Source organism: Pelophylax lessonae (assembly GCF_965119305.1).
Source record: "Pelophylax lessonae genome assembly, chromosome: 3".
NCBI classification, from domain to species: domain Eukaryota; kingdom Metazoa; phylum Chordata; class Amphibia; order Anura; family Ranidae; genus Pelophylax; species Pelophylax lessonae.
Genome location: NC_138770.1, coordinates 74,915,267 through 74,936,278, shown reverse-complemented (window position 1 = coordinate 74,936,278; position 21,012 = coordinate 74,915,267). Strand labels below are relative to the sequence as shown.

Here is a 21,012-nt window from a genome sequence, read left to right as displayed (position 1 = left end):
AGGACTCAGAGAAAGGAATTTTACAGGTAAGATTTTACAAAAATTCCGTTTTTTTTGCTGCAGTGGGCATCAGGGTGACCTTTTATTTTCAGCTGAGGGTCCACTTTAAAGTAATTGTAAACGATCACTTTGTAAAACATTCTATTCAGTTTAAAATAGAAATGAAAGGAAAAATATTTGTGTATAGATATTATAAAAACCAAAATATATCTGCGCTTGGTTGAAAAATTAGAGTTGCCAGCCAGCACCAACAGGCTTGATCGTACACCCACAATACAAATGAAAAACAATGGGTGCAGCGCCAACAAAGTCTTGTTAAACACTTTATGTAAAGTCCCCACATTGCAAAGATGTTGAAGGAAATCCCTGCACCAACTGTTGTGAGAAGAGAGCACACATCACCACTGTGGGAAAGAAGGGCAATCCTGCTTACCAAACGATGTTGACCCTCAGATTATAGAGAGGTCAATAACTGTATATAAGAAGACAGGACTTGATGGATCCACAACTAAGCCAGGCACGCCTCTGAAGACGTTTTAATGTGATGAAACGCGTAAAACGACTACAACGACATGACGTAAGCACGCTATACGCCACAGCCATCTTTTTACTATACTGACACACTTGTGATGGTATTTATTCAATGTGAGTGTAGTTTTGTTACAATAAATTAGTGCGTCTAGCCTTTTTAGAACTATTACACCAATGTAGCATTTTATATCTTTGAAGTTTGTTTCTCATGGTCCCATACGCTGCTTCATGAGTGGAAGTTCACAAAATACCCCCTGGTCAGGAAGGGGGTAAAATCTTCTGGGGCTTAAGTGGTTAAGTGATCACATTCCCTCTGTTATCAGCTGCATAAAAGCTGGGGGGAGGAGCAGCAACAGTACACTGAGCTTTGCAGTCAATGGCTGTGCAGGGGAGGCATGTCAGGACAAGTCTGGTTATTGGACGAGGGTAGGCCAAGTTCCCAGCACAGCTAGAAAACTGACCAAGGTGTGCTATCCTGCTTGGTGTGGTCAGTTTTAATAGGAAATAGAGAGACTGGAATGAACACCAGGGATTTCACATAAAGAAAGCCATAGAAAGAGAACAGGATACTTTCTCATACAAGTACGTGGGATAGCAGACGCATTTCAGGAATATGAAATGTTGGGGTAACAAACACTTTAAGTCCAAATGAAATCGGTCATCTTTAATGTGAACTTACCCTAGAAATGTAACAACAGTACTGAAGTGCAGGCACCTTGTGCTCCCAGATTCTTGTGTGAGTCTTTAAATCAATCCCTGTTCACTTTATAAGTTTATAGGAAAATTTTCTTTATCGTGTAAAAGTTTGTGTATGTCTTTTAGGCAAAAACTGCAGAAATTAATTCATTACTCTTAATTGGTCACCTGTAAAGTCTATTTTAAAAATCTCCGGAGTGTCTGGCCGATTAATATTACATCACTTTGTGTCGCTCCATTCATTTGTTATATAATTATTATATAATATTATATTTTTTCAGAAACGATACCCCATCTCAACTTGGAGAGACTGCATTTAAAGAAAAAGATGCTTGGAATGATGATGATGATGACGGTGAATATGCATGTGTTGCTGAGTGCTATAGGGGAAATACAGCCTTGGACCAACAATTTAAAGAAGAGCTGCAGAGGAAAAAAACAAATCCCACATACGCTGAAATGCTGGTGATTCATTTTAGAGCCTTTATACCCTTCATAAAATATATGCATTAAATGAAATGACTATCATTATTCACAACTGGACAAGGAATTGTGTACTTGTTTGTAAACTAGATATTTGACATTTATGAAAAAGTGCAGCCTAATGCTCTGTCTGTGGATTGAAAGCCAGAAAACCCAGTGATATTACTGGACAATATGCAGTGCATCATCCACAGCTCTCCTGTGTCCTCCTTGCTCCTCCCCGTCTGTCAGCTCTGTTCTCTCCATGATCCTCCCTTCCTGCTGCTCTCATATCTATACTATGATCATGCCATCCCCTCTGCTATATAATACTATATGTGCCTCTGAGATATATAAAAAAATGGCGACTATACCTTTTCTGAGAACACCTCCTGGCACTTACGTGACTCCTCACTCAGTTCTCTCCTCTCTACTCCACCTCCTCCCCAGCTGTAAGCCGGGAAGAGGGGAGAGCCGAGGAATCACGTGAGCGCCGGGAGATGCTCTGAGATGAGGCATGATCATAGTATAGTGGATTAACAACTTTTTTAACTGCTATCCAGGACTTGGCTCTGTTGGAGAGGTTTTATCTCATTTACTCTCCCAGTAACTTGACAGGCAGTGAGAGAGAATCTGCAACAGACGGCAAGAAATGGCTGATAGGGACTCTATATTCTATTAGAAATATAAAAGCTTCAATAGCTGCACAAACAGAAATACAAATGTTTTCCTATCTTCTGTTCTGTCCAGGTATATTTATTTAACCACTTTCCACTTAACCACTTTCCACCCAAGGCACTTGTGACTCTTCTCTCCTACATGTAAAAATCATACATTTCTCTTTCGTTCCTTGATGGACACAGCTCCTGGTCTTCTTAACCATTGGGTGATACTGCCCCCTACAGGAGTAGAACACCAGGCAAAAAATAGGTCTGGCTATGCCTATGGGCAGTCCCAGGGGGTATACTCCCTCTCTCTGCTATAGGTACTTCGTTTTTTTTTCTTTTTTTTCTGCCTAGTCCGGGGTAAAGACCTAGTTCCTTGCTGGGATCTCTGGTCCTGGCAATTTTTAGATTTTTTTTTTTTTCTTCTTCTTTTTTCCCTGTGAGGTCTACAATCAACTGCCGGACTGGGCGATGGGCTGGATAATCTTTAAATCACTTTAAAGTGAACTTTTGAAAAAAAAAAAAAAGCTGCGTTTAAAGTGATTGTAAAGTTGTTTTATTTATTTATTTTTCTATTAAATTGCAAAATAAACTGTGCAGTTTATTTTGCACAGGGTAGCCCAGATCCTCCTCTTCTCGGGTCCCTGGCTGGAGCTCCTGGCCCTTCCCTCCTGTTGAGTGCCCCCACAGCAAGCAGCTTGCTATAGGGGCACATGAACCGAGCCGCTGTTCGGCCCTGCTCCCTCTCTCTCCTGATTAGTTAACTGAGTTTGACAGCAGTGGGAGCCAATGGCGCCGCTGCTGTCTCAGCCAATCAGGAGAGAGAGCGAGTTTGGAGGGCTGGATAGATACATTGCTGGATGCTCAGGTAAGTATTAGGGGGTGCTGGGGAGGCTGCTGCACACAGGTTTTTTTTTTCATCTTAATGTATAGAATGCATTAAGATAAACATTCTGACTTTACAACCTCTTTAAAGTGCATTTCTCCTCCCCCATTTTTTTTTTTTTTTTTTTTATAATTCAGTGATTTGAGGGTGCTGGTGTAAAAAGTTGACCATCCATTTTAGTACTTTTCCAAAGTCCTAATGTGCTATGAAATATACTAGCTTGCTGGATCATTGTGTATTTGTTCATAACTTATATTTATACCTTGTACTTGTACTTTCTTTAGTGATTTTGTTTTGTTTTGTTTTGTTTTTCTAGCGGTTCCGTGAAAAGTTACCTTCATACACTATGAGAGAGGTGAGCAAATATGATCAAATATATTTTTTTGTCTGTATTGTGGCTAATGGAAATATTTTAATAAACAAAAATGTGTTTTATAATATTACCAATATTGCCATACAGGGAACAGAATTCTCTTGATAGGGCAGTGTTCAGTGCAACCTGTCAGACCACAAGAGTGTCAGGTCACTGCTTTTTGTGAAGGAGCCATGGTTTGATTATTTGATGTTAGCAATTAAAGTGAAACAGACCCATATTTATTACTGTATATAAAACCTGACTGCATTACAGTAATAAATTGTGAGGTTTCTATTGGGCTTTAATTTTTTTAGTAACTAATAAGTGTAAGATAGTAGTCTAAAGTGTCTCTTTAGTGCAGCCTAAAAAAATGCTCTCGGCAGAGCTTATATTATATAGTATCAGTGGGGATTAAAAGAGTTTTGGACTGTACATTGATGAGGTGATGTTAAATTAACTTCAGTGCAGTCAGACTAACATGCTGCCAAGTGTCCCGCCTTAAAGTCACTGTGTTAATACTTTTCAACTTTACCGGCTTAATCGTAGAGATGTTGTGTCATCAGTGTGTGATCTGCCATATTTCTGATACAGGGTATTGAGCGAACACGTGTTTATGAGCAAGTACCTTGCGATGGGACAGTGCAATGGATATGGGGTGCTTGGATTGGTAGTATTATGCTCTCTACTAATTGGTGGCAGTGGTCATGTGGTTGGAATTGCGTACTTCCACCAAGCTCTACAACTCACTATTCATGTGTTAGAACTCAGTCAGGGCACAGCCTTTGCAGGTCTATTGACCCAACTTTGGTTGTGGGTTGTTACTATACCATGACACAATAACACTGCATGTTTTCATGCCTTTAGCTATTAAAGTGAACCTGGTCTAAATGTTTTTGAAGCTTTAGTTCTTCAAGTGACACTGCAAAGAGATATTTCCTTATCGAACATCACAAGGTACTTTTTATTCATGACTACTTTAGGGTATGTTTCTACCTTCAGGTGACTGGACACTGGCCCAAAAAAAACAAAAAAAAACAGGAATTCTCATCCTAGGTTTAACCCCTTCCACCCCAGCTAAGCCTTAGTTTTTAGCAAATGACCTTTTAGGTGATGGATGTACCTACAGATGTCTCTCTGAATATTTTACTTGTATGGGATTTTGTCAGGTAAATTGAATAAACCATGTTTTGTGTGAACCTAAAATATATCTAGAGTTATGCTTTAAGCTTACTTGTAATTAATGAAATGTGCTTATCCGAGGTAAACGTCTGCTAAAGGAAACAGGTGGTCTGCTTATTTCAAAAGAATAGAGTTACAGCATGATGAAAACCAACGGCTTACTTCCCTGTTTGATCAACGAATAGACATTTGTGGTCAAAGAACCAACGAAGTTGACCACCAGTTCTAATGTTTAACCCTCAACCAACCATAAGAAGAAGATGGACTATGATTGGACCAGTTACATGGCCACACCTAGGTGGATACAGCCCAGGATACATCTATGTCTCATGCATATTCATTACTATAAAAGTTTAAGCCCTATGGAGGATAGGGAGGAACTACATACAGGCAGACTGAACCTTTAGCTTACACCTGTTTGCATTGTGTATTCCTCCATGTGCACATGAAATAAAACGAACATACTTGTTTTCCTACAAATCACCGGTATTGAGCTTGAAATTCTTCCAACATTTCTGGTCCTTCGAGCCGGAAAACCACTACTGGACGACGAATGGTACCCCTCCTGCTGACTGCATCAAAGATCTGAAGTGAAATGCTGATGATCGCCACAGAAAAGCCCTCCGGTCTTCAAGTTGACTGTAAACAGAGGCCAGTTGTTCAAGGTGGGGTCCTGTCTTCCAGAGTCGGTTTCACGGAAGACCGGTGAGGAATAACAAGTGGTTCGGTGAGTAACGAATTTATCTTTCTCATAGAAATAGTGTAGTCAGAAATATACACTGTTTGAACTTTTAGTATACGGGTAGTTACTGAAAGGTATATTTTGTGACTAACTATTATGCCTGTATAGTAGAATTGGTAGGTTGTTGTGACCAATTTCTATATACAAAAGGTGGTCAAGAAGTTAAGGGGGACCAATGAAAGCCTTACCGTGTGCACGTAAAAGATATAAGAAGTAGTTATGGGAAAGATAAATTCTTGTTACAAAAAGGATCCTGAAGGTACTGATGATGAAACACACATGTTGAATATTGACAAAACTTCTGACACATTTTAAATTATGGAAGAAAGAATATAACTTTGACGGACGATTAGACAAAAATAAGTGTAGGAAGCAGGATTGGATACTAATGATGCTATGAATTCACTTTTTATCCAAACCTTTCTAGCAAATCTGAAAGCAATACAGTTAAGTTAGCCTTTTATTAAGAGAGAGCACATTAAATATTTTAGTCCCTGCTGAGAAAGTGTTGCTTGTTGAATGCATTTTGTTGCTGCTGCAATAAATGTGACAATGTCATCTGAATTCAGATAGAGAGGTAGCGTGTGTATGATATATATGTGTGGATTACGTGTATGCAAGCATGGTTGCTTTGAAACATAAGCTACTTATATGTGAGAATAAATGAGAGTTTAATATTGGGAGAGATACGTGATTAAAGTTCTGTAAACTAGTACTGTGTGTGAGAAATAGAAGGCTTTGTTAGAAAGCCTTTGTATGCTTAAACAAATAGTTTCTGACAGAGAAGTCTGGCTGTTCCTCTTTAGATTCCCTTCCCCCCCCCCCCCTGGTCACGGGAGGGGGGAAGTAAGAGATACAGACAGACTACGGGAGAGTTTTGAATATAAGCAATGAGTAATATACTGTAATATGTGATGTAAAAACTCTGTAACGTTAAGGAAGTTTATTTAAATATATTTGCAGATATAAAGTTCTAGTTGAAATACTTGGGTTTTTATTTTGTAACCTTAAGATTAATTGAAAACAAATAGAAAATAACTGAGCAGCCATTAATATTATAATTATTTTAAAAATCTTTCGTTTTCCATTCCAGCCCACTGGGCGTGGGAAGGAAGACAGCTCCACCCACTGATAAAAACTGTGTGTTCTTTCCACATGGCAGGTATTTGAATAAGATAGCTGAATAAGACAAGTTCTGTATAACATGTTAAGAGTAACAGTATATGAACACACTATAAATGTTATTGTGAATGTATTTTAACCATGGTGAATTATTGACAACTTTTGATGGACGTCCTTTAATGAAACTCCACGTGGTGATAATCAAATTACCTAATTATTATGAGCTCATTTATTATGGGTAGAAAAGAGTGCACTCTCATTAAACAACATGGCCATATGTTTTGTGATTAATATGTTTGTTGCTAACTATTTGATTATTTCTAGGTGAGAAATGTAATTATAACCCACTATGACCTTTCATTATGTTTAAGTTTACAGATATTACTAAACGGTATCAATCCACCTGTCTGATATGGTTTGATGTGCAAAATCTAAAGAAGATTACAGCAACCATTGACAACTTGCATCATCTTTGTTTATATGAATGCAATGATATTTTTGTTACAACTAGTTATATACAGAGCAGCTAAATACTTTTGATGGTATTTAAGTTTTTTTCTTGTGATTTTATATTTTTCTGTATTGTCCTTTCCTGTGCGTGTGTTTTGTTTACTTATGGCAGCATCTACTTTTGTATATTCTGTCATAATCATTACAGTGGCCTGTAAGGCAGTAGCACCTTTGGAGTGCGCAAACGTTTTGGAAAACAGAGTTCACGTTATTCACAGGATGTGCACAGTACAGAAATATAAAGGGTTACACTAAGGTTTAGAAATTTAAACTTGGGTTTTACACATAACTGATATCTGCTTTCAAGTACATTTTTCTTTATGAATGGCAGTTTGAATCTAAGCAATTTGTGTCATTTATTATGGGAAAGGTAATTTCTAGCCTACTTAGAATTGTTGGTTTCTATTAGAGATAATTTTGATTATTGCAATGGTTGCAAATTTTAAAGCAAGTCCTTCAAAATAGGGTACTACAAATCTTGAGAGATATATATATTGTAATATCTACCACTGAGCAATCTTTTAACCACGTTTGATACATTTGATTACATTTTCTTGATGAATGATTATGAAATTAGATAGGTTGCCACATATGGGTTTTCTTCAATTCTCTTTGATTGCCTGTGTTTAGGTCAGGCATGCAGAGTATGGTGACACATATATGTATAGGTAATATGTACACAGATTGTGTTGAAAAGAAAGGGGTGCGCTGATTAGGTGAAAGGCTGCAACCAGATGATAGGACGTGTATATGTTTAAAAGTGATGGTGCGCTTTTCTTAAATGTGAAAAATCATATATTGAACAATATATAACAAACATGGGAAAAAACCCAATCAAAATCACAGTGATGGGTGAGTAGGTGTAAAATAAACAAACAAAATTGTCAAATAACACTCAATGTGACTATACAAATAAACATTAAAATAAAAGTCCATTGAATAATGTGATCCAAAATGTGAAAAATGGTGAAGAGAGTCCAATTAAAAATCAAGGTGATGATGTAGTGTTCCCTCCACCGGGTGAAATGCCTCCTTACCTGGCGGAAAGAAGGTAAGTGCCTGATAATGATATTCTAATATGGAAACCAGTGTTCTATTTCCACCTGCACACGTGCAAGGTCACCCAGGTGATAAATAAATACAAGCCTCTTACCAGATGTAAGAGACAATCAAGCCTCTAAATATCCTGATCATGAGGATGCTTCTTTAACACCATGGATGGATGAAATCATTCACACTTTCTTCCCTCTGTATAAACCAACGTGTGTCTCCTATCCTTTTGGGGTGATAGACTCCCCGCGATGTTCCAAAGTACATAAAAGAATGGATGGGACTAATAGTGCATTACCTTTTATATGCAATTTATTGATATACAGATTTGCACTTACAGTTAGGTTGAAAGTTCGGGCAGAAAATCATATATTGACAGGCTGAGGATCTCTAGGTGCATCGGGTCCGGCTGCAGCACGGACCGCCGATGACGCAATGACGGCACGCCTCCCTCCTGACGCGTTTCCTCCAATAGGGCTTCAACTTGAGATGGGAGATAGGCGCGCGCCGTCATTTCCGCCAATTTATACAGGTTAGTGTTGTCCTCCTCTTCCGGTGTCTGCAGAGAATGTCCCGAGCGCCGGAAGTGTCTCTTTTATTTCACGGATAGTATATATACTATAAAGATCACTTATATTTTCACTCTTACAGTATTCTACAAGGGATGTTTGTAATTAAAGTGATATTTGGCGCTTGGACTTCAGTTTTCCTGCATTTATAAGGGGATGTGACACCGGAGGAGGGTATCAACTACTTCCTGTTTACATTTCATTAAACCTTTTCTATAACTAACAAATTAATGAGTATGTATAAGAATTCAAACATCTTAGTATGCATAATTATAAACGGTCACAAATATTCAGTGAATAATGTTTAAAATCAATGTCAGTAAAATTAAAAATTAAAAATAAAATTAAATATTTAATACTGAATTATGTGCCTAAAAAGATAAAAACCTTTATTAAAATGTATACTAAAAATTTAAAATGTTAAAATTTAATAAAATTTCATAAAAATCATTATATTTAGTTAAATTCTTAAAATCATGTCATTTGATAATATAAAGGTGGGTATGAAAGTTTTAGAGCTTCGGGAATTTATATTAGCTGTTGTTAATGTGGGCATTGATATCCCATTCTATGTTATGTCCTCTAGGTTGGAAACATTTTAATTCAAAAATCCAAAAAGTTTCCCTCTTTGAAATCGTCCTTTTTAGATTACTCCCCCTCCAATGTGGGGTGTATTTTTCTATAACGGTGATCTTCATTTTTTTTAGGATTTTTACGGTGGCATTGGGCATAATGTTTTGAAACACTGTGTCCTGGGAAGGCTTTGTAAATATTAGTCAAGTGTTCTCCTATCCTAATACTAGCTGTGCGAATGGTTCTTCCTACGTACTGTTTGTTACACTCACACTGTAACAAATAGATGACTCCTTTAGTATGACACGATATGAAATCCTTAATCGGATATTCTTTTCCAGTCACACAGGATGAAAATTTCTTTGTTCTGACCGTATTGGCTTCTTTGCATATCCTGCATTTGCCACATGGGTAAAACCCATTCATGTCTGGGAAGATTTTCGTTATTGTTGGTTTCTCCACAGGATTTTGGGCTACTAAATTCTTTATGTTCGCCGCTTTTTTAAAGATGATTTTCGGTTTTTGGGGTATCACAGGTCCTAGGACCTTATCATTCTGTAGTACTCCCCAATATTTTCGAAATACATGATTGAGCCATTTATAAAATAGGAAAAAATATTTCAGAGACCTAGAAGACTACCAAGCGGGTAGAGTCTTCAAATGGCAACTCAATATTGAAACTGAAGAAGAAACAGAGGAAATGGAAAGTGCTACGAATGATAATACGGTGGAAAAAAGCACTGTCCCTTTGGGTTTTAGAGAAATCAAAGGGGCAACCAAAACCAAAAAAGTGGATAATCAAGAAGCTTCCACTTCCAAAAGTGCCACAGAAGTTAAGACTTCGAATTATCCCCAAAAATTTAAACCTTTAAAGGAGAACCCATCCAATAACAAAGGGAAGAAGAAAGCAGAAAAGAAAAGGGACAGCTCCCGTTCGGGGGGTCCAGAACCACATAGGAGAGAACAAGAACATGGATATTATTCCAGAGAGAGACAACCTAGGCGATCTCGATCTAGATCCCCCAAAAGGGTCCCGATGGACTATATGGGAAATTATTCCGATTCTCCACACACTCCCAGGTTCTACCCTCAAAATTCTCAGAACAGGTTTGAACCTCTGAGGAATGAAAGGTATGAAACCAGAGAAGATATTTTTGATACCCCACGAAGTGAAAAACCCATTAAGAATAAGAAGAATTTTTTAGGACAAGGCCACAAGAAAGGCAAAAAAAAGAAAATAAACAAGAGAGGAAATAGGGGTGGCTCCAAAAAGAATAAAGGTCCTATCAACACACAGGGCATATTTAATTTGAGTGGCATCGAATTAACGAAGTCCGAAGAACATACTTTAAGTAAGGGACTCAAATACGCCCCAAAACAAGCCTTGAATAAGTTCCAAACCTTTGTGGATATCCACAAATTCGTGAGGAAATTAAATGTTAAGAGACATTTCCTCTCGAAAGCTGGGGAAAGGAATTACGTTTCATACCAGCCAACTTCTTCAATACCTTCGGGATTAAGAAATGCTTCATTATTCAACCCTCCAGGTTTACACAGTCAACAAGTGACTATTTTTCGGGACTTGGTGATTAAGGAATTAGAAGCAAAAGAAATGGAAAGGAACTCACAACATGATTTAAACAAAGGCGTAAAGGAATTGTGTGAAAATAAAGAGTTGATAGTAAGACCAGCGGATAAGGGGGGAGGTATCGTCCTGTTACATAAGAAAGATTACATAAAAGAAATGGACAACCTTTTATCCGATAAACAAACTTATGAGGTACTGAAGAAAGATCCCACTGTTAAGTTCAAGAAGAAACTTGAAAAACTTGTTGAAGAAGGTCATAAGAAAGGCATTTTGAACAAAAAAGAGAAAGAATTCCTGGTCCCTTTGTGCCCAAGAATTCCCACTATATATTATCTCCCTAAAATTCACAAAAGCCTAACCCAACCCCCGGGAAGACCCATAGTAAGCGGGATCGATTCAGTAACTTCAAGAATTGGTAAATATGTGGACTTCTTTCTTCAGCCGCTTGTACAAGAAACTCCCGCGTATCTGAAAGACACATCCCAGTGTATCAAAGAAATTACAGAATTAGAAATATCAGAAGATGTACTGCTAGTTACAGCAGATGTAACATCTCTCTATACTGTGATTCCACACGAACTGGGTTACGAAGCGGTGAGGACATTTTTAGATGCAAACTTAGAAATTCCTTTTAAACAAAAAATATTTATTCTTGACCTACTTGTCTTCGGGATGGAACATAATTATTTTTACTATAATCACGAGTTTTATCTACAAAAAACGGGCGTTGCAATGGGGGCCAAGTTTGCTCCAAGCTTGGCCAACTTGTTTATGGCCTTATGGGAAGATCGCAATATTTTTTCAGAAAAAGTGAAGGAACTAGTGATATGGAGAAGATATATTGACGACACACTGTTAATATGGCGGGGGGATGAAGAATCCCTTGAGAAGTTTATGAAGAACCTCAACTGTAACAGCTGGGGAATCCGATTCTCATATCAATACAGTAAAAGTTCCATTAATTTTTTAGATCTAACCATTTTTAGAAAAGGTAACAGATTTGCCACCCGTTCTTATTTTAAACCGACAGATAAAAATGGCTTCATTGCCCTAGACAGTTGCCACCACCCTACATGGCTCAACGCAGTCCCTAAAGGGCAATTCAGACGTATAAGAAGGAATTGCACAGAAAAAACAGACTTTCAGGAACAAGCATTGATTTTAAAAGGAAGATTCGTGGAAAAAGGGTATGACCCACAAGAGATGGATGAGGAAATACAGAAAATGAACCTCATTGAACAATCTGCATTGACAGAACCAGTTAAGAAAACAAAACTAGAAGAAACTCGGTCCCATCACGAGTTCGCCTTCGTTACGAAGTTTTCTTCAGGTTATAAATGGCTCAATCATGTATTTTGAAAATATTGGGGAGTACTACAGAATGATAAGGTCCTAGGACCTGTGATACCCCAAAAACCGAAAATCATCTTTAAAAAAGCGGCGAACATAAAGAATTTAGTAGCCCAAAATCCTGTGGAGAAACCAACAATAACGAAAATCTTCCCAGACATGAATGGGTTTTACCCATGTGGCAAATGCAGGATATGCAAAGAAGCCAATACGGTCAGAACAAAGAAATTTTCATCCTGTGTGACTGGAAAAGAATATCCGATTAAGGATTTCATATCGTGTCATACTAAAGGAGTCATCTATTTGTTACAGTGTGAGTGTAACAAACAGTACGTAGGAAGAACCATTCGCACAGCTAGTATTAGGATAGGAGAACACTTGACTAATATTTACAAAGCCTTCCCAGGACACAGTGTTTCAAAACATTATGCCCAATGCCACCGTAAAAATCCTAAAAAAATGAAGATCACCGTTATAGAAAAATACACCCCACATTGGAGGGGGAGTAATCTAAAAAGGACGATTTCAAAGAGGGAAACTTTTTGGATTTTTGAATTAAAATGTTTCCAACCTAGAGGACATAACATAGAATGGGATATCAATGCCCACATTAACAACAGCTAATATAAATTCCCGAAGCTCTAAAACTTTCATACCCACCTTTATATTATCAAATGACATGATTTTAAGAATTTAACTAAATAAAATGATTTTTATGAAATTTTATTAAATTTTAACATTTTAAATTTTTAGTATACATTTTAATAAAGGTTTTTATCTTTTTAGGCACATAATTCAGTATTAAATATTTAATTTTATTTTTAATTTTTAATTTTACTGACATTGATTTTAAACATTATTCACTGAATATTTGTGACCGTTTATAATTATGCATACTAAGATGTTTGAATTCTTATACATACTCATTAATTTGTTAGTTATAGAAAAGGTTTAATGAAATGTAAACAGGAAGTAGTTGATACCCTCCTCCGGTGTCACATCCCCTTATAAATGCAGGAAAACTGAAGTCCAAGCGCCAAATATCACTTTAATTACAAACATCCCTTGTAGAATACTGTAAGAGTGAAAATATAAGTGATCTTTATAGTATATATACTATCCGTGAAATAAAAGAGACACTTCCGGCGCTCGGGACATTCTCTGCAGACACCGGAAGAGGAGGACAACACTAACCTGTATAAATTGGCGGAAATGACGGCGCGCGCCTATCTCCCATCTCAAGTTGAAGCCCTATTGGAGGAAACGCGTCAGGAGGGAGGCGTGCCGTCATTGCGTCATCGGCGGTCCGTGCTGCAGCCGGACCCGATGCACCTAGAGATCCTCAGCCTGTCAATATATGATTTTCTGCCCGAACTTTCAACCTAACTGTAAGTGCAAATCTGTATATCAATAAATTGCATATAAAAGGTAATGCACTATTAGTCCCATCCATTCTTTTATGTACTTTGGAACATCGCGGGGAGTCTATCACCCCAAAAGGATAGGAGACACACGTTGGTTTATACAGAGGGAAGAAAGTGTGAATGATTTCATCCATCCATGGTGTTAAAGAAGCATCCTCATGATCAGGATATTTAGAGGCTTGATTGTCTCTTACATCTGGTAAGAGGCTTGTATTTATTTATCACCTGGGTGACCTTGCACGTGTGCAGGTGGAAATAGAACACTGGTTTCCATATTAGAATATCATTATCAGGCACTTACCTTCTTTCCGCCAGGTAAGGAGGCATTTCACCCGGTGGAGGGAACACTACATCATCACCTTGATTTTTAATTGGACTCTCTTCACCATTTTTCACATTTTGGATCACATTATTCAATGGACTTTTATTTTAATGTTTATTTGTATAGTCACATTGAGTGTTATTTGACAATTTTGTTTGTTTATTTTACACCTACTCACCCATCACTGTGATTTTGATTGGGTTTTTTCCCATGTTTGTTATATATTGTTCAATATATGATTTTTCACATTTAAGAAAAGCGCACCATCACTTTTAAACAATATGTACACAGAAGCTGGGGTAAATATAGATAAAATCCAATTATTTTACAGAGTGTATTTAGAGTGTGGGAGGAGACCGTAATATACAGAGGAAATGCACACATTAAGTAGTTTGAAGTTGGGCCTATGGTTGGACATTGTTTGGTTTAGATACAAAATTATGTAGAAGTCCAGTTGGGAGATGGGTGGTGGTGTTTTTGTACCAATGTTTTACCCTGAATGGGAAAACTGAGTTTTTTATTTTAGGGAAACGGAAAGTAGGTATCTACACAGTATCAGATATATTACAGATCCCCCATTTTTTCATTTAAGGTAAACTGGGTGGGGAATGGAACCGATGAAAAGTATTAAATATTTCCTTATTTAGATCAGATTTGAAATGACACACGGCTAAAGGTGGGTTTTCTGAACAATTGAATTATGGACATTGAGTACACAGGTGTTAATAAATGAGATGGACATAGAACAAATCGGTGTAGGATTGACTAGACTGTGTAAATCTGCTACTGACTATACATGCTGCACATACATACATAACACCGATTTTCGAAATCCCTGATTATTATGAGATAATACTGAAATACATAGACAAGAGGTTGCAATTTTGCAGGAATTGGCCCAGATTCTGGACCACTCTTGCCTTAGCAGTTTGTTCTGGCATGCGGCTCTTTTGAGCCATGGGGTAAACCATGTCTCAACAGGAGGGATGGTATCTCTAGTTAGTGGAGAAGACATTTACTGTGTTTGGATTCTCAAATTACTCAAACAAAACTTTTTTTGTGCACAGTGTGCACTTGGATACATAATACACAGTGTAAGAAAGCTTTAGGCCTGACAGTAAGCAGAAACACAGATCCCGACTTTACAGAAACAGCAGAGAATCCCCAAAAATCACTAGAGTAGAGAAACAAACCTATGTGAGTGTTGTGAATGGGGGCACATCTCTTTTTCTAAATAAAGGGAGTCACATCCTGGAAGGAGAGACCACCTCCCACCTACAAGAGGTGAAAGTAACACTGTGAACTCAACACATAGGAATAGGTAGATAGGAGGTGACCATGATTTCTCTGCTGTCCCCAGGGAAAGTTTCTGATTATTGCTTATACCTTATTCGCTGTGGATCTTGCCACCTATTGGCTCTGGGAGACTTTGAAAGTGGGAGATAGTTTGCTAGATCTCTCTAAGAGGAGGATGAGGAGATTGTCGGCAGGAGAGATGAAGGGGTAGGGTGTACAAGAAACACCAGTGTTGATTATGGAAGCTTCAAATCAGACCATAGTGTTTACTCTAGCGAAGAGCCAGGTGTTTGACCCAACAAAAGTTTATTATGACCTTGAGGCCTGTAATATATATATATATATATGTGTAGAAAGGATAGGGCATGTGGTTTCTGGGAGGATGTATGGTGGACGACAGACCCCCACAAGTGGGAGACCAGGTTGACTAGTATTCCTCCAAATGATATACATAACTATCAAAGAGTCTCCTTGGTAGAGGGAAGTCAAGGAAATATTATCTCCACAATAGAGAACCCAGAGATTAAAGACAGTGGGGTATATAGACTGGGAATAACCGTGTCAGGGGAGGATCCATGGGCTGAAATCAAACTTCAGGTAAACCCTTCCCGAAATGCCCCTGACAGCGTTACAGGTGGCCCACTCTCTAAGGTTGGAAATGAGAAGGACAGCGAGGTAGTTAGGGTAGCAATACACCTAGAAGATAGATGGAGCGTAGAGACTGGCTACTCTGACAAAAATTAATGGCTGGAGTGGATGAAGTTTACTGCTAACAATTCTAACGTAACTGATTGTGTTGTATGTTCAAGTGGTAGGCCTCAATTAGCCACGGTCCCTGTACCACACATTTTTAACATGACATGTATTTTACTAATACTGTAATGCAAGTTAAAGCTGATAATGTTACATGTAATATCGAAATAGCTACGTTTCCTGTCACTAAAATGAACACCAAGCCAGTAGGGGTGACAGAGTAAAAGGGAAACTACACTTGTTTCAATAACACCAAGAGATTCTCCAGCACTAGTTTTAAATTTTGTACAAAGGTTTATCAGGTTAATGAAACAAACCATTTTCCTGCTGAATTATTTATCAATCAAACGCAAGCCTTAGCAGACACTTGGTGGTTGTGTGGAGATAACAAACTAAAGCCTCTACTGAGTTCAAACTGGGATGGGACATACACACTAGTGAAAGTAGTTCAACCCTTTCTATTCTTCCCCGCCAGACTAGGAGGTGTTCCTATATGGGATAAGGCCCTAGGCAGGAAATTAAAAAGGCTAACAAAGCAAGATGTACCAGGGGGAAGTTTTGATAGATCAGTATACATAGATGCTATAGGTGTACCAAGAGGTGTCCCAGATGAATTTAAAGCAAGAAACCAAGTAGCAGCAGGTTTCAAATCTATTTTCCTGTTTATATCTGTAGATAAGAATACTGATTGGATAAACTATATATATTACAATCAACAGCGCTTTGTTAACTATACAAGAGATGCAGTCAAGGGCCTTGCCGAGCAGCTTGATGCGACCTCACTGACAGCCTGGCAGAACAGAATCTCTCTGGATATGCTCTTGGCTGAACGAGGAGGGGTTTGTATGATGTTTGGTACCACCTGCTGTACCTATTTTCCCAACAACACATCACCGGATGGCAGCGTCTCCCGAGAATTGAAGGGCTTGCAGATGCTGTCTCTGGAATTGGCAGAAGATAGTGGGATCGAGGACCCCTTCACTGGATGGATGGAACAATGGTTTGGAAAATGGGGCAAGTATTTCCCTACCCTAGCCACTGCGGTTGCAGTAGTGCTGTCAGTGTTATTATGCTTAGGCAGCTGTCTGGTACCATGTATGAAGGGACTCATCTCAAGGATAGCGGACAAAGTTGCTGGCGATGTAATGTATACAGTTCTTGCCACCAATGAACTTGATCAGCCTTTGGATGAGATAACGACAGTGTGAAATATACATATATGCTTATAAAAAAGATTAAGAGGCCAACTGTTTTAATGATAATGTCTGTTGAAACAGGGTAATCCTGAGACATATATATATTGTAGGTTCAACAGGAGGGAAATGTCAGGTAAATTGAATAAACCATGTTTTGTGTGAACCTAAAATATATCTAGAGTTATGCTTTAAGCTTACTTGTAATTAATGAAATGTGCTTATCCGAGGTAAACGTCTGCTAACGGAAACAGGTGGTCTGCTTATTTCAAAAGAATAGAGTTACAGCATGATGAAAACCAACGGCTTACTTCCCTGTTTGATCAACGAATAGACATTTGTGGTCAAAGAACCAACGAAGTTGACCACCAGTTCTAATGTTTAACCCTCAACCAACCATAAGAAGAAGATGGACTATGATTGGACCAGTTACATGGCCACACCTAGGTTGCAGCCCAGGATACATCTGTCTCATGCATATTCATTACTATAAAAGTTTAAGCCCTATGGAGGATAGGGAGGAACTACATACAGGCAGACTGAACCTTTAGCTTACACCTGTTTGCATTGTGTATTCCTCCATGTGCACATGAAATAAAACGAACATACTTGTTTTCCTACAAATCACCGGTATTGAGCTTGAAATTCTTCCAACAGATTTTGTACTCTATTTCTGGCTTATTTGAAACACCACTGCTAGGGTAGGGAAAGGCTTCATCCAGATCGGGCACCTAAAGAGTAACTGTACCCGGAGCTCGAATGCAAGAGTGGGAACAGCCTGTAATGTTGCTGGTCGGTGCTGGATCCCATGGTCAAAGATCTCCACAATGTATTTGGAGACCTTGCTAGCAGGGCACTTTTACAGGTCCTGCACAATGATCCCCCTGGAGGGGGTTCTAAGTCCCGGAAGTTCTTGAGGGGGCAAGCCCGCCGTCAGAGGTGAAGATTTGGCTTTTTCGCACTGTAGCATAGTGTGCGGAGTGCCTCTGTGGTGAAGCATGTAACAGCTTATTCCCCTCTGTTCCCAGTACAATTTTACATGCAGAACAAATACACCGCAGTAACAGTGTTCAAAAGGAACGGACTGGTTTTGTGGCTTCATCGCTGCACATCTCTGCACAACACCATTTAGTCTGTTCCACTGGCATCGTAACGTGTGATCACATCATAGCTCTGGGGTTCAGCTACTCTCAGCCACAGTGTTCAAAAGGAATGGACTGGTTTGGTGGCTTCAGCGCTGCACATCTCTGCACAACACTATTTAGTCTGTTCGACTGGCATCGTAACGTGTGATCACATCATAGCTCTGGGGTTCAGCTACTCTCAGCCACAGTCCATGTGCAGCTGCAATAGTCCTCAGCATTAGGACACTGCAGATAATATAGGGGGTGACTTGCTGATAAGGTGTCTGACTTGGGTTGACACTTCTCTTAGCTGGCTAGCTGTTCATATAGGGTTTTAAAGATCTAAACCCTCAGCAAGCCATTGCCTTATGCAAGCAGTGAGTTTTGGGTGGGGAGGGGGGCTTGGGGACAATGTGGTGGGGTCCCAAATTTCTCTATCGGGTAGGGAGGACCCTCTACAAATTCTTCCTCTAATAGCTCCCCTAAGGGTCAGATTAGCTCTGAATTCCTTCCCTTATCTGGTAGTTTTACCTCAAGGGCACAATCGCCATCCTTTGTGTCGATGGAGGAATTTTCTGCTGCCGTTTTCTAATTTCCTGGACTGACTCAAGGGTTCTCACTGGCTTGGAATGCTTGGAGTGAAAGTAGGGGGGTGCTCTCCTTCCCCTCCCCTTTTGTGGGAAAGGTGAGGTGTCAGAGGATCAACCTCAAGAGGAGGAAGGTGTTGAGGAATGGGATAGGTCTCTGTGGATAGGTCCTTCCAGGAGGGATCTCAGGATCTGGTTCTGGCTCTGACACAGAAGACCACAGTGGGGTTCCTCACGGACATGGTGAGCAATAACTTGGAAGTTTCTACTTCCGGAGTCCTCTTCTCCTAAAGTCACTGGATTTGGGTCCAGGCGGCTGTCTAAACAATCTAAATCTTTTTCAAGACACCCTCACTTGCAGTAAAAGATGTTTGCTAATTGAACTCGCCTGAATGGGAGTTTTTTTCACCAAGGAAGCAATTTGCTTTACAGTATCTTTTTAAGGAGGAGCCATTTTACAAGAAATTGGGGTTCTCCAGCTGTTGAGCTAGTTATTTACTACTTGACTAAGATCCTGACCGTCCTGGATGAGATTCTATTCTTCAAGGATGCTAGAGATAAGAGGATAGAGGTCCTTTTTAAGATGGCCTCCTCTCTGTTGGGATCAGCTTTAAAGTCCTCTTTTGCTGAGGTAGGACGTTTGCCAGGCCCTCAAAGTTTGGGCAAAGCATTGAGTTTTTCAGTGGATGCCTTGGGGAAACTGGGGAAAGGCAGCTTTCCTGAATGGGCACCATTTCTGTCCAATGAGAAGGATCATATGGCTTAACGCCTGGATTTATTTAGGTTTCATCCTTGGCATGGTACAGGTGAAGGAACTGCTTCTGCAGAAGGGCTGTTCTCTTTGATTCCAAGGTAAAGTCCCTGATGTTGGAAAGATCAAATGCAGTCTCCAGTTTTGGGCAAAAAAATCCTGCAGGCAGCTTTGTAATGGGATTTTCCCCCAATCTGTTTTGGACGTGTTGTCCTTGTTGCTGTGTTGCACGCCCCTCAAGTTCAGTGCTTTGGGGCATCCTAAGTAGTCATGAATATGAAGTACCCTGTGTCCTGTGATGTACTCAAAGTAAATGATTTTACAGGTAAACCAACAATTCTAATGTTTTACTTGTCAAGTTGCATTTCTTTAAATGTACTGCATGTTAATGTTTATCTAAGCTGTTTTCTATTTTTAGGAGATCGTTAAAATAATAAACACCAATCAGCTGACAGTTATTAGTGGTGAGACTGGGTGTGGAAAAACTACCCAAGTGACGCAGTTTATTCTGGATGACCATATCATGAGAGGCAATGGGTCTATATGCAACATTGTCTGCACTCAACCAAGGAGAATAAGTGCAATATCCGTGAGTTATTATAACTACGTTCTCAACAAATTTCTTTTTTTTTTTTTTGAGTGGCCGCGTTAAGTTAAAAAAATTATAAGGGTTTATGATGGTCGGGTTGTTTTCACGTTGTAGAAAACGTTATTGTAATACTAGGATATGTATTGTATGTATGTATGTATGTATGTATGTATTTTTTAGAATAAATCTAAAGCATAGATTTGCTTTATGTTAAGAGATGCGTTTTACCATTGCACAAATACTAAATAGGAACTTGTTATGTTTGGTTATTACCTGATGATAAATTTAGAATAATACCAACCTTTAGTGTGAGATTAAAGGTATCTACAAGCTGGAGAAGGGTGCCCACCCAATATGGAAAAATAAACCGAGGAAGGCGGGAGAGACCGTCTCAGAATGGTTGCAAAGAAAGGGGGCTCACAGGTATTCCGGTGCAGAAAAACATTATTGGTGATGATACAAAAGAATTAAAACTCACATTAAAAAATGTGTGTGTGTGGACAAGTCAAGTAAGACCGTATGACCCTGAAAGCCTAACGGTCAAAGGTTTCTAGGCCTAAAATATTTCATCGCGCAGAGGTGACTTCGATCAAGTGCTTCTGCGTGAGGAAAAGGCCTGGATCTTTAGGCTATGTACACTTTCTCCCCACAGACTTAACAACGAACTTAGCCTTAAAGTCTTCCTGAACCCCTAA

The 21,012-nt window shown here is 39.0% G+C and overlaps 1 long non-coding RNA gene across 1 annotated transcript; it reads left to right on the top strand.

The window, feature by feature from the left end:
* The first annotated feature begins 1,512 nt into the window (after positions 1-1,512).
* Positions 1,513-20,314, top strand: LOC309551677. The gene is made up of 3 exons (XR_014225106.1): positions 1,513-1,692; positions 3,557-3,595; positions 20,147-20,314. It is a non-coding gene; the product is annotated as an uncharacterized lncRNA (long non-coding RNA).
* The last annotated feature ends 698 nt before the right edge of the window (positions 20,315-21,012 follow it).